We start from the raw sequence: 12,255 nt of genomic DNA on the forward strand, positions 1-12,255 counted from the left end.
ATAATTAACTATATATAAAGGGAAAGAAGAGATAAGAAGTGACTTCAGGAATATTTATTTTTATAGATTTTGCTTTTAAATCGGTTAAATATTTTATATATTTACAATTATTGAATCTAAACTATCCAAAGACCTGAAAGGAAACAACAAAACTAAATATGAATTTAGTTGACAGTATATTTATATGAAGTAGGACTGCTTTAAGCAATTTTAAAAATAGTAATTTGAATGTATACCCATATTGGGATACCAGAAATAATAGAAAAAAAGAAAAAAAATAAGCAAGAACTGGCATCAATATTTTAAAAATAGAAAATGAAACTCAGTTATATTGAGATATAACAAAAATGAACTGTTATATGAAATTTTAAATCTATAATTCTGGGTGCTGTTGACAGTATAATTTTTAAACATGTAGGAAAATAGATGCTACGATCAAAGAAGTCAACAAATACCATTTAGTAATAAATTTAAATTGGAATTATCACTGTGAGCTCATGTATTTTATTTTCAAATAAAATAACAGTTCATTTATGGACAAAGGCTAAAATTAATGATCAACAAAATAGCAAACAGAACACCAAACATTCAAATTATGGCCTTTAGATACTAATTTTCCCCAAATTAGAAAAATCCAAAATCCCCAAATGCAAAAGGGTCTCCCTAGAAATGTATAAGACAACAAGGAAGTTGTCAAAAACAACTGGCCATGTGTAAAATGGGCTTGAGATCCAACTTGAAATGACAACACTGTAAGAGTAGACAAATAACAGACGGAAAAATTCTTCTTACAAAATATTTCAGCCTGTAAAGGAGGAAGGAATATTATAGTAATGACGTCAGAATTACGCACACTTTAATATATTGATCTCATTAATCATTAACAGCAGCTACTTCAGCAAAAGGAATATGATCAGGAATCATATCTCTCTTATTGGAAACAAAAGACTGTCTTTTTGAAGGAGACTTACCAGAAATCAAAGAATGGAAAAATGTGATCAAGCTTCTAGATGAGATACAAGTATAATAAGTACAATTTACAGGAAACACAGAGGACAGGTAATTGGTATTTTTCCATGCAGGAAAGAGATATTTTGAGCATACTGAAAAATAATCTCTACCTTTTAGGATGTGAACTAATATATTTGTAGATGAAAGGACATTTGTGGCTTACTTCACATATTACAAGAGGCAAAGTGTCTGGGGGTAGAGATAAACCAAAATTATCAATGTGTTTTTAATTATTGAACACAAATGATGGATTTTTAAATATAATTTTGTTACTGATATATGCATGATATTTTTCATAAAATAGCAAAAACACTTAGTGGGTTTCTGTATAGGATGAAATGAATTTTATGTAATAGTAACATTATTGTTATTTTGTAAACGGTAACTGTTATGCTTGTAAGCATAGCTGTCCTCCAGCGCTAGAATCTTTCAATGTGTTACCTATTTCAGACACATATTATTGAGAGTGGACTAGAATATAACTAAAACATACCATTTGGAAGGAAATTTTACTTTAAACAATGTGTTAGATTATAGAGGCCTTTAAAATAAACTGTACATTTATTTATTCACTTCAAAAAAAAATAATTTATTGTTACGCAAAACCCATAACCTTAACTTTAGGAAGACTTGAGCATGATTGTTTTTTCAAATTTAAATTTTTTATGACAAGTTTGACAACTCCTTCACCTTAGTTTTATTGTACGATATCAGAGCTAGGTGAGAGTGTTAGAAGGGTGTCTTTCTGTTTTTTTCTTACTCAAAAGCACTGAGCCCAAATAACTTATTCTAGCAATGTTGATTTCTATCCATTTGAAACTCTTTTCTACTCTACCAACATAAGATAGAATGTTTTCACATTTTGTTTGAAATCAAGACTATTTTTTACCTGATTTTAGATAAACAAAATCAATACAGAATGCCGATACTCTCTTATGTGGTTGATAGATTCAAAGAGAAATTTTAGAGACAGTTCCAACACTATTTGGTGAAAACCAGATTATAGATACCAAGGGTTTTGGTTGGCATACTTCACATTAGTCTATTTTAATCATACATTTTGAAATCATCCACTTCCCTTTGTTATAAGCAGAATTAATAACTCTCATAGAAAGTGCCTACTTCCAATTATGAGTGCCCTGCTTGGGCCACAAAATACGTATATTGTTCATTTGATCACGTCATGGATGTTAGGGACGTTGGAGGTGTTTTAGGTGTAATAATTTACTGTGTGGTATAAGACTCATTTTATAATTGCTTGAATGTGAAGATCACATCGATATCTCGTCTGTATTTTCAAGAGAAAGGAAGGAAAAGCAAGTTTTATATACCTTAAACAAGGTTAACATGGCCTCCATTTCTTGATTGAACTAATTCACATACAATATTCCATATCATCTTGGAGTATATTCTTACATTACAAGGAGTTCAGGTTAAACCGCAAACCGTGTTTAGCGTATGCAAAGCACTAGGAAGGCACCATTGTGGAGCTCAAATGTTAATTAAGAGATTTGTATTTGGGACAGTGGGTCTACTAGATATAGAGGAAGTGCCAGTCTTTTCTCTCGGTGAAAGTTTGAAGAACTATTTTCCAAAACGAATACACTCCTTGGAAAAGGGTATTTTTTTTGTTTTGTTTTGTTTTGTTTGATAGGAAATCCCGCTCTGTCACCTAGGCTGGAGTGCAATGGCAAGATCTCGGCCCACTGCAACATCCACCTCCCAAGTTCAAGTGATTCTTTTGCCTCAGCCTCCCAAAGAGCCGGGATTACAGAGGTCTGCCACCATGTCTGGCTCATTTTTATATTTTTAGTAGAGACGGGCTTTCTCCAAGTTGGTCAGGCTGGTCTTGAACTCCTGACTTTGTGATCCACCCACCTCGGCCTCCCAAAGTGCTGGGATTACAGGTGTGAGTCACTGCCAATATTCTTGTCTTTAGTGGAGAAAAATATTGAAATAGAGCAGAGATTGAGACAGCTCTTGACCTCCCAATAGGCATGTGGGGAGTAAGAGGAGGTAAAAACTAAAGACTCAGTCAATCAAATTAAACTTTCTTTACTTTGATGTCTGTAAGAGGTCTTCACCAGCCTTTTTGTATGGTCCTTGCCCTTGCATTTTGTTTCAAAGCTTTTACTTCTAAATGGCTGCACTGCAAACCTCTCATTAGACAAAGAAGTTTATTTAGTAGGTAGACTTGCACATGTGCAGAGGAAACCTTGTCAGCTTCCTGTACCCATGAACTAATAATCACTAAAATTATTATATATTTAAGAAATATACAACACAAAATGAGACAAAATTAACCTTCAGAAAATCTTACTTAAGGTTAAATATAAATAATTTAGTCATCAAAAAAACCTATTATAATTAGATGGGCTCCAAAGATATTAAATGATGGTAAGCACTATGTAATTTAAAATATTAAACCAGTACATGTTTCTATGAAAAAGGAAGCCATCTAATAAACCTAAAGCTATTAAAAAATATATATGACTAGTTAAATTAGAAAATCTAAAATTACCCTAAAAGAGAATATTTTAATCTATATGCATAACAAATAAAACAGTTATATAGATGATAATATTAAGAAAATGTTTCATAATTTAGGACAGAAAGAAGAGTAATTTTAATTTTTTTATTTTTTAAATTTCTTTTATTTATTTATTTATTTTTGAGACAGAGTTTGGCTTTGTTGCCTGGGCTGGAGTGCATTGGCAAGATCTCGGCTCAATGCAATCTCCGTGTCCCAGGTTCGATTCTCGTGCCTCAGTCTCCTGAGAAGCCAGGATTACCGGTGCCCACCACCATGCCTGGCTGATTTTTTGAATTTTAGTAGAGACAAAGTTTCACCATGTTGTCCAGGCTGGTCTTGAACTCCTGAGCTCAGACAATCCACCTGTCTCAGCCTCCCAAAGTGCTAGGAATACAGGTGTGAGCCACTGCTCCAGGTGAAAGTCGTTTTTAAATTGTGAAAGTAAGACTGGGAGCAATGGCTCATGCCTGTAATCTTGGCACTTTTGGAGGCCAAGGTGGGAGAATCACTTTGAGGTCAGGAGTTGAAGACAAGCCTGGTCAACATGGCCAAACTCAGCCTCTACTAAAAATACAAAATTACCTGGGTGTGGTGGCCATGACTGTGGTCCAAGCTATTTGGGAGGCTGAGGCATGAGCATTGCATGAACCCAGGAGGCCGAAGCTACAGTGAGCCAAGATCACACTACTGCACGCCAGCCTGTGCAACAGAGCAAGACTCTTGTCTCAAAAAAAAAAAGTGAGAAAGCATAGATACAATAAATGACAATTCAAGGCAACAGGAGATCAAACAAACAAAAAAACAAACAAACAAATTTGAGCATCTGAACAGTAGAGATAGAACCATTGGGTAAAACAAAGAACAGGACAATTTTTTAAGTGGAACACACACACACACACACACACACACACACACACACAAACACATACACATACATATTCATTGTATATTCTCACATGCACAGCTTTATATCATAGGATTAACCTCAGAAGGAAATAGCTAATTTATTCAAAAAGAGAGCCTAAATACAATCTATAACATTAATTCAGCCCCAGATCACTAAAATGCCTAGAATAGTATTATTAATTTATAATTATACTAGAATATAAAGAAAAATGAACTAGATAAGACTATAAATAATCATATAAGATTAATAAGCAAGATCTGATTAAATAAATTGAACAGTCTAGACATAAGTAAGGCTGTGCTGGCTGGAAGCAGTGGACATGAGCAAGAATGCTTTATAAATTAGGATAAAGAATTTTCCGTCTGAAGAGAACTCATTAAGAAAGTCCAAGTAGTGTCCAATGAAGCTCCACATATCCACCTTTGCATTGGACAGAAATTCCCACAGCTACCTCTAGATCAAACCCTGAGTATATAAGCCTGGGTCAGAAAAAGAAAAAAAAAAAAAAAAAGAAAGGCAGTTCCCTGGGAATGGGATAAGAGCTGTAAGGGATAGGGAGCATCTGTAGCTAGGACGAGTACTGAATCACGAAAGAGGCAGGAGTTCCTAATTTTATCCACTCGTACAAAAAACAGGCTAAATAACCACCAATCCCATCCATGCACCATAATCCTCTTCCCTTTGAGTACACTATAAAAAAAGGAAAGAAAAGAAAACTAAGCTAATAAAGAGAAAACGTCAAGACCATTTTAAATACATGATCAAAAATCAGCAGTATTCTCAGATAAGGCATTGCTTATTTTAGAATGAAAACAAATATAATAGAGATTATGAAAATTTTAAGTGATTATTTAAATTTCTATATGAAGGCTAAGTATTTATAATAGATGCAGATTAAGCATACATAAATGAGCCATAAAATAAAAATAGATATCACAATAGCCGTAACACCAAAGAACTAATAGATAAGATTTATAATATAAAAGCTGAAACATTTATTCTACAAATCCCACATCTTCCTAATAGAAGTACTTATAGGTTTAAGGCATTCTATTATATTGATTACATTATAATAAGATACCCAACTGAGAAAACTAGGATGGCTTTGCAGGCTACATCAAATGAGTTGACAAAAAGTTGGATAGCCATGGAAAGAAAATATTGTAATTTTTTGAGGATGAACTGGGTTATACTCAACAAAGACATTCTATGAACCATTAAACTGGTTCTGTGTATAACGAGACAAAAATGAAATGCGTAGCTTTTCATTTCTGCATGTTTGTATATTAGAGACATTGCGATGTCACACCTAAAGAGATAACTAAAATCTTTTAATCAAACAGTCAAATTTGGATGGATACTTTTACAGTGAGAATCCTTGGGAAAACTTTAGGAAGCAGGAAAACAAGTCCTGTCCTGGGACCCCTCTCTCTTTCAGAAGCAATGGAATGTGATGTATCTGTAAAAATGGCAGAGTTCATTGGAACCACTGAACACAAGAAGAAAATAGATATGCATAGCCTCTGACTTTTGAACTTCAGTTCTTTTGGCTGATGCTAAACAACTGCTAGTTCATTACTGTAGAATAGTGAAGCAAATTGTTTCATTAAAAAGGGAGTCATGACTTAGCCAAATGACAGTCATTTTCCAAAATGGTTCTGTGAACACTAACAAGCTCCTTGGAGAAATGGAAATGGCATTTCTCGTCATGGACCATACGTGATGTTTACAGTCTTGACCAATTTCACAAACAAAGCTTTCAATTCATCTGGAACAGTTCTCCTTTTGGCTGCACCTAAATTTCTGTCTCAATGTGGACTTCTACTTAAGATATTCTATTTGAAAAGAAAATTTAGTTCACTAATGACATAATTCGGGTCTTAGCTAGGACATGTGAACCAAATAAATGCTACAGCCATACACTCTAATCTTAAAAATATGTAGATAGTTTACAGCACTGAAAATGCTTACAAATATTTTACCTTCATTCATAGATCTTGCCCGTAGTGCAAACCATCCTGAAATGGACTGATCGCTTTTAAAAAGAATAAAAGAACAGGCAAGCCACTGGATTCCATGTAATTGATTAAATAAAGGCTTTTTCCCCATATAGGACAACACTCCCAAAACTTAATCATGGGCTTAATATTTATGATACTCACGTACATGTTCATAAGAAATTATCACATATAAAGGAAATCATCTAGAATGAAAATGTTGATGAAGCACTTATGAATATAGTGTCTTATATTTAAAAGAGCTATATAAGTAATAATTCAAACTGAACACTTTTCAGAGAAAATGGTAACACTATTATTAATCGTGCTAAAATAGTAGGTTCAAACCAGGACTGTTTCTGGCAAAATGGAATTAGGGTCACCCTTACCATAACTTACTGAATCCTTGTGGAAACACGTATGGAGAACAAACCCTCATAAGAGACTGAGATGCTAAATAAAATTTTTCTACTAACAAGGGAATTACTGTGATTTTCTTTCAGACAAATCCTAAGAGAATTCACAGGCCCTTTGAAAGAAGTAGCAGGTTGCACCATACTCTGTAAGACAGGCAAAAAAAAAAAAAAAAAAAAAAAAAAAAAAAAAAACTAAGTTTCCAGAGTATGAGATGGGATGGGATAAGCCTACCTCTGAGCACACACCCCATCAAAGAAACTGAAAATCCAGAGCATGGAAGAAGGCCCTAACATCCACAGCTAGAATGAATTCAGGAGGTGTCTTGACCTATAAAGGTAGAAGCAGTAGCAGGAAGTGCCTTGTAGGCATTCCCAGTCTCCAGCAGGAGTCCAGGGAAGCCATCCCTGACTACATCTCACAAGGGTCCTTGAGGAAGTCAGCCAACAAGCTTCGGGAGGGGTTGCAGGGTGAAATAAGTTCCCAGCTGAATTTTGTGAAATAATTTTGAGTATTGTATTAGTCCATTCTCACACTACTATAAAAAAACCGTCCAAGAATGGGGAGTTCATAATATAAACAGGTTAAATCCACATGGCTGGGGAAGCCTCAGGAAATTTAAAATCATGGCAGAAGGGAAAGGGGATGCAAGGACCTTCTTCACATGGCAGCAAGTAAGAGAAGAGCAAAGAAGAAACTTCTGAACACTTATAAAACCATCAGAACTCATGAGAACTCACTATCAAGAGAATAGCATGGGGGGACATCTCGCATGATTCAATCCCTTTCTCCCTCAACACATGGAGATTACAGGTCCTTCTGTCAACACGTGAGGATCACAATTTGAGATGATATTTGGGTGGGGACACAGAGCCAAGCCATATTAAGTGGAGATGAACTCCTTTGAACAGAATTGGGGGCAAATGTGCTGCAGACAAGAGTGAGAACAGGAGCTGGGTGCCCAGGCTTGCTGGAAGACACAGAGATCCCTGCTTGCTATCTCTGTGGGGAAGCTTATGGCCTGGGGTAGGTCAGAATTCTGTGTGCAGGTTACCTAGATCTAAATGCTATCTCCTTAGATCACAGTGGAATAAAACTGGAAACCAGCTATGAAAGGAACCCTCAAAACTACACAAGTATATGAAAATTTAATGATCTGCTCTTGAATGAATTTTGGGTTAAAAATGAAATCAAAATGGAAATTTTAAAATTATTGGAAATGAATTATAATAAATGAATACTGACCAACTTAACAAACACATCTGGGAAACAGCCAAAGTGGTGCTAAAAGTTCACAGCATTAAATGCCTATGTCAAAAAGACTGAAAGAGCACAAATTAAAAACTTAATGTCACACCTCAAGGAACTAGAGAAACAAGAACAAACTCAACCCAAACCCAGCAACAGAAAAGAAATTACAAAAATCAGAGCAAAACTGAATGAAATTGAAACAAACAAACAAGGATAAATGACACAGAAGGCTGGTTCTCTGAAATAATAAACAAAACTGATAGACTGTTAATGAGTTTAACCAAGAAAACAAAAGAGAAGATCAAAATAAGCTCAATTAGATATAAAATGGGAGTTAATACAACTGATACCACAGAAATACAAAAAATCATTCAAGGCTACTGTACACACCTTTATATGCACAAACTAGAAAATCTGGAGAAGATGGATAAATTCCTGGGAATATACCACCCTCCTATATTGAATCAGTAAGAAATAAATATCCAGAACAGACCAACAACAAGCAGGGAGATTGAGTCAGCAATTTTCAAAATTGCCAAGAAAACAAAATCTAGGCAAGACCTGATGGAATTACAGCTGAATTTTATCAGACATTCAAATAATGATATATAATAATCCTACTGAAATTATTCCAAAAGATAGGAATAGTGAGAATCCTCCCTGAGTCATTCTAACAAGCCAGCATCACCTAATATCAAAACTAGGAAAGTACATAACAACAAGAACAAAAAAGAAATCTATAGACCAATATATTTGATAAACATTGATGTGTACATCCTCAAAGAATATTAGCTAGCTGAATCTGATTCCAACAGCATATCAAAAAGATAATATATCATGATCAAGTGAGTTTCATACCAGGGTTGCAGAAATGGTTTAACACATGCAAATCAATAAATGTAATACATTACATAAACGAAATTAAAAACAAAAACTATGTGATCATCTCAATGGATGCAGAAAAAGCATTTGTTGAAATTCAGCATCCCTTTATGATAAAAACCATAAACAAAATAGGCATAGAAGGGACTTATCTCAAATTAATAAAAACTATGTATGGAAAGCCCACAGTCAGCATCATACTGAATGGGGAAAAGTTGAAAGCATTCTTCCTGACAACTGAAACAAGACAAGGATGCCCACATTCACCACTTCTATTCAACATAATGCTATAAGCCCTGGCCAGAGCAGCCAGACAAGGGAAAGAAAAAAGGGGCCTCCAAATTGAAAAAGAAAGTCAAACTGTCACTATTCACTGATGGTATGACAGTATACCTACAGAACTATAAAGACTCATCTAAGAAGACCCTAGATCTGACAAACAAATTGAGTAGTCTCAAGATACAAAATAAATGTATACAAATTAGTAGTGCTGTTATATAACAACAATGACCATGCTGAGAATCAAATCAATAACTCAATCCCTAAATATATTTATTTAGAAATATACTTAGCCAAGGGATGAAAGATCTCTATAAGGAAAACTACTAAACTGCTCAAAGAAATCGTAGATGACATAAATGGAAACACATCCCATGCTCGTGAATGGAAAGAATCAATATTTTGAAAATGATCATATTGCCCAAAGCAATCTACTGGTTCAATGAATTTCCCATTAAAATATTATCATGATTCTTCACAGAACTAGAAAAAAAATCTGAAATTCACATAGAACCAAAAATGAGTCCACATAGCCAAAGCAATATTAATTGAGAAGAATAAATCTGGAGGCATCATATTATTCAACTTCAAATTATACTACAAGACCATAGTTAACAAAACAAGAGGATACTGGTATAAATATAGGCATGTTGACTAAAGGAACAGAAGAGAGGACTCAGAAATAGTCAAATACTTATGGCTAACTGAACTTTGACAAAGCATACAAAAACATAAAGTGGGGAAAGGATAACCTCCTTAATAAATGGTGCTGGGAAAACTGGCACTCCACAGGTAGAAGAATGAAACTGGATTCTCATCACCTTATCCAGAAATCAACTTGAGATGAATCAAAGACTTAAATCCAAGACCTGAAACCATAAAAATTCTTGAATACAATATCAGAAAAACTCTTCTAGACATTGACTTAGGCAGAGAATTCATGACTAAGATTCCACAAGCAAGTAAAACAAAACCAAAAATAAATAAATGGGGTCTCATTAAATTCAAAAGCTCCTGCACAGCAAAAGAAATAATCAGCATAATAAACAGACAACTCACAGAGTGGGAGGAAATATTTGCAAACTATGCATCCAACAAAGGACTAATATCCAGAATCTACAAGTAACTCAAACAAAACAGCTAAAAAAAAAAAAAAACAAAAACAAAAACAAATGATCCCATCAAAAAGTGGGCAAAGGACATGAATGAACAATTGTCAAAAGATGATATACAAATAGCCGACAAACGTGAAAAATGTCCAACATCACTAATTATCAGAGAAATGCAAATTTAAACCACATTGAGATACCACCTTACTCCTGCAAGAATGGCCGTAATTAAAAAGATGAAAAACAATAGATGTTGGCATGGTTGCAGTGAAAAGGGAACATTTTTACACTGCCAGTGGGAATATAAGCTAGTAAGGAAAAGGAACCTTATATCCAAAAGACACATGCACATACATGTTTATAGCAGCAAAATTTGCAATTGCAAATATATGGAAGCAACTTAAATACCCATCAACCAATGAGCAGATAAAGAAAATGTGGTATATATACACCACAGAATACTACTCAGCCATAAAAAGAAACTAAATAATGCCTTTTGCAGTGAATTGGATGGAGCTCAAGGCCATTATTCTAAGCAAAGTAACTCAGGAATGACGAATCAAATATGCTGTGTTCTCACTTGTAAGTGGGAACGTTGCTATAAGAATGCAAAGGCATAAGAATGATGGACTTCAGGGACTGAGGGGGTTTAGTGAGGGGGTGAGGGATGAAACACTGCATATTGGGTACAGTGTACACTGCTTGAGAGATGAGTACACTAATATCTCAGAAATCACCGTGAAGAACTTCAGCTGGCTGTGTGGAGTGGCTCACACAAGTAATCCCAAGCACTTTGGGAAGCTAAGGTGAGCTGATCACTTGAGTTCAGAAGTATGAGACCAACCTAGCCATGGTAAAACCCATCTCAAAAAAAAGAAATTAGCCAGGTGTGGTGGCATACCCCTGAGGTCCTAGCTACTCGTGAGGCTGATCCCAGGAGGTGGAGGTTGCAATGCACTGACAAAGGAAGGCCCTGACTCAAAAAAAAGAAAGAAAAAAAGTATTTATGTAACTGTATTAGTCCATTTCACACTGCTGATGAAGACATACCCAAGACTGGGTAATTTATAAAGAAAGAGAGATTTAATAGACTCACCATTTCACATGTTTGCGGAGGCCTCAGAATCATTGTGGAATGTGAAAGGCACGTCTTACATGGCATCACACAAAAGAGAATGAGACAGCTTGTGCAGGGAAACTCCCCCTTATAAAACCATCAGATTTCGAATGAGAAATTTACTGTCATGAGAACAGCACAGGAAATCCCCACCCCCATGATTCAATTATTCCCCACTGGTTCCCTCCCATGACATGTGGGAACTGTGGAAGCTACAATTCAAGATGATATTTGGGTAGGGACACAGCCAAATCATATTAGTAACCAAAAATGGCCTGTACCCCAAAAACTATTCAAATAAAAATAAAAATTAATAAAGAATTTTTTTTTTGAGACAGAGTCTCGCTCAGTCGCCAGGTGACAAGCTGGAGTACAGTGGCATGATCTCAGCTTACTGCAACCTCCGCCTCCTGGGTTCAAGCAATTCTCTTGCCTCAGCCTCCAGAGTAGCTGGGACTACAGGCGCGTGCCCCTACACCTGGCTAATTTTTGTATTTTTAGTAGAGACTGGGTTTCACCATGTTGGCCAGGATGGTCTCAATCTCTTGACCCCATGATCTGCCTGCCTCAGCCTCCCAAAGTGCTGGGATTACAGGCATGAGCCACTGTGCCTGGGCAAGAATTTTTTTTTAAAAATGGTCACTGGTCAGCCTGCTGGATATAATTGTAGGTTGCCCAGGGTTAACACCCTCTCTCTTGGCTTACCTGCTACAAATGGGCCATGGAAAAAGGAAACGGACAACTGAAGAAGAAAG

General features: G+C 35.6%; 1 long non-coding RNA gene across 1 annotated transcript; it reads left to right on the plus strand.

Annotated features, from left to right (window-relative positions):
* The first annotated feature begins 5,720 nt into the window (after positions 1–5,720).
* Positions 5,721–11,236, plus strand: LOC116552174. The gene is made up of 3 exons (XR_004269259.1): positions 5,721–5,732; positions 6,299–6,306; positions 11,136–11,236. It is a non-coding gene; the product is annotated as an uncharacterized LOC116552174 (long non-coding RNA).
* Positions 11,237–12,255: the final 1,019 nt, after the last annotated feature.

Source organism: Sapajus apella, unplaced genomic scaffold, assembly GCF_009761245.1.
Source record: "Sapajus apella isolate SASKATOON/1434 unplaced genomic scaffold, GSC_monkey_1.0 scaffold11, whole genome shotgun sequence".
Lineage (NCBI taxonomy): Eukaryota > Metazoa > Chordata > Mammalia > Primates > Cebidae > Sapajus > Sapajus apella.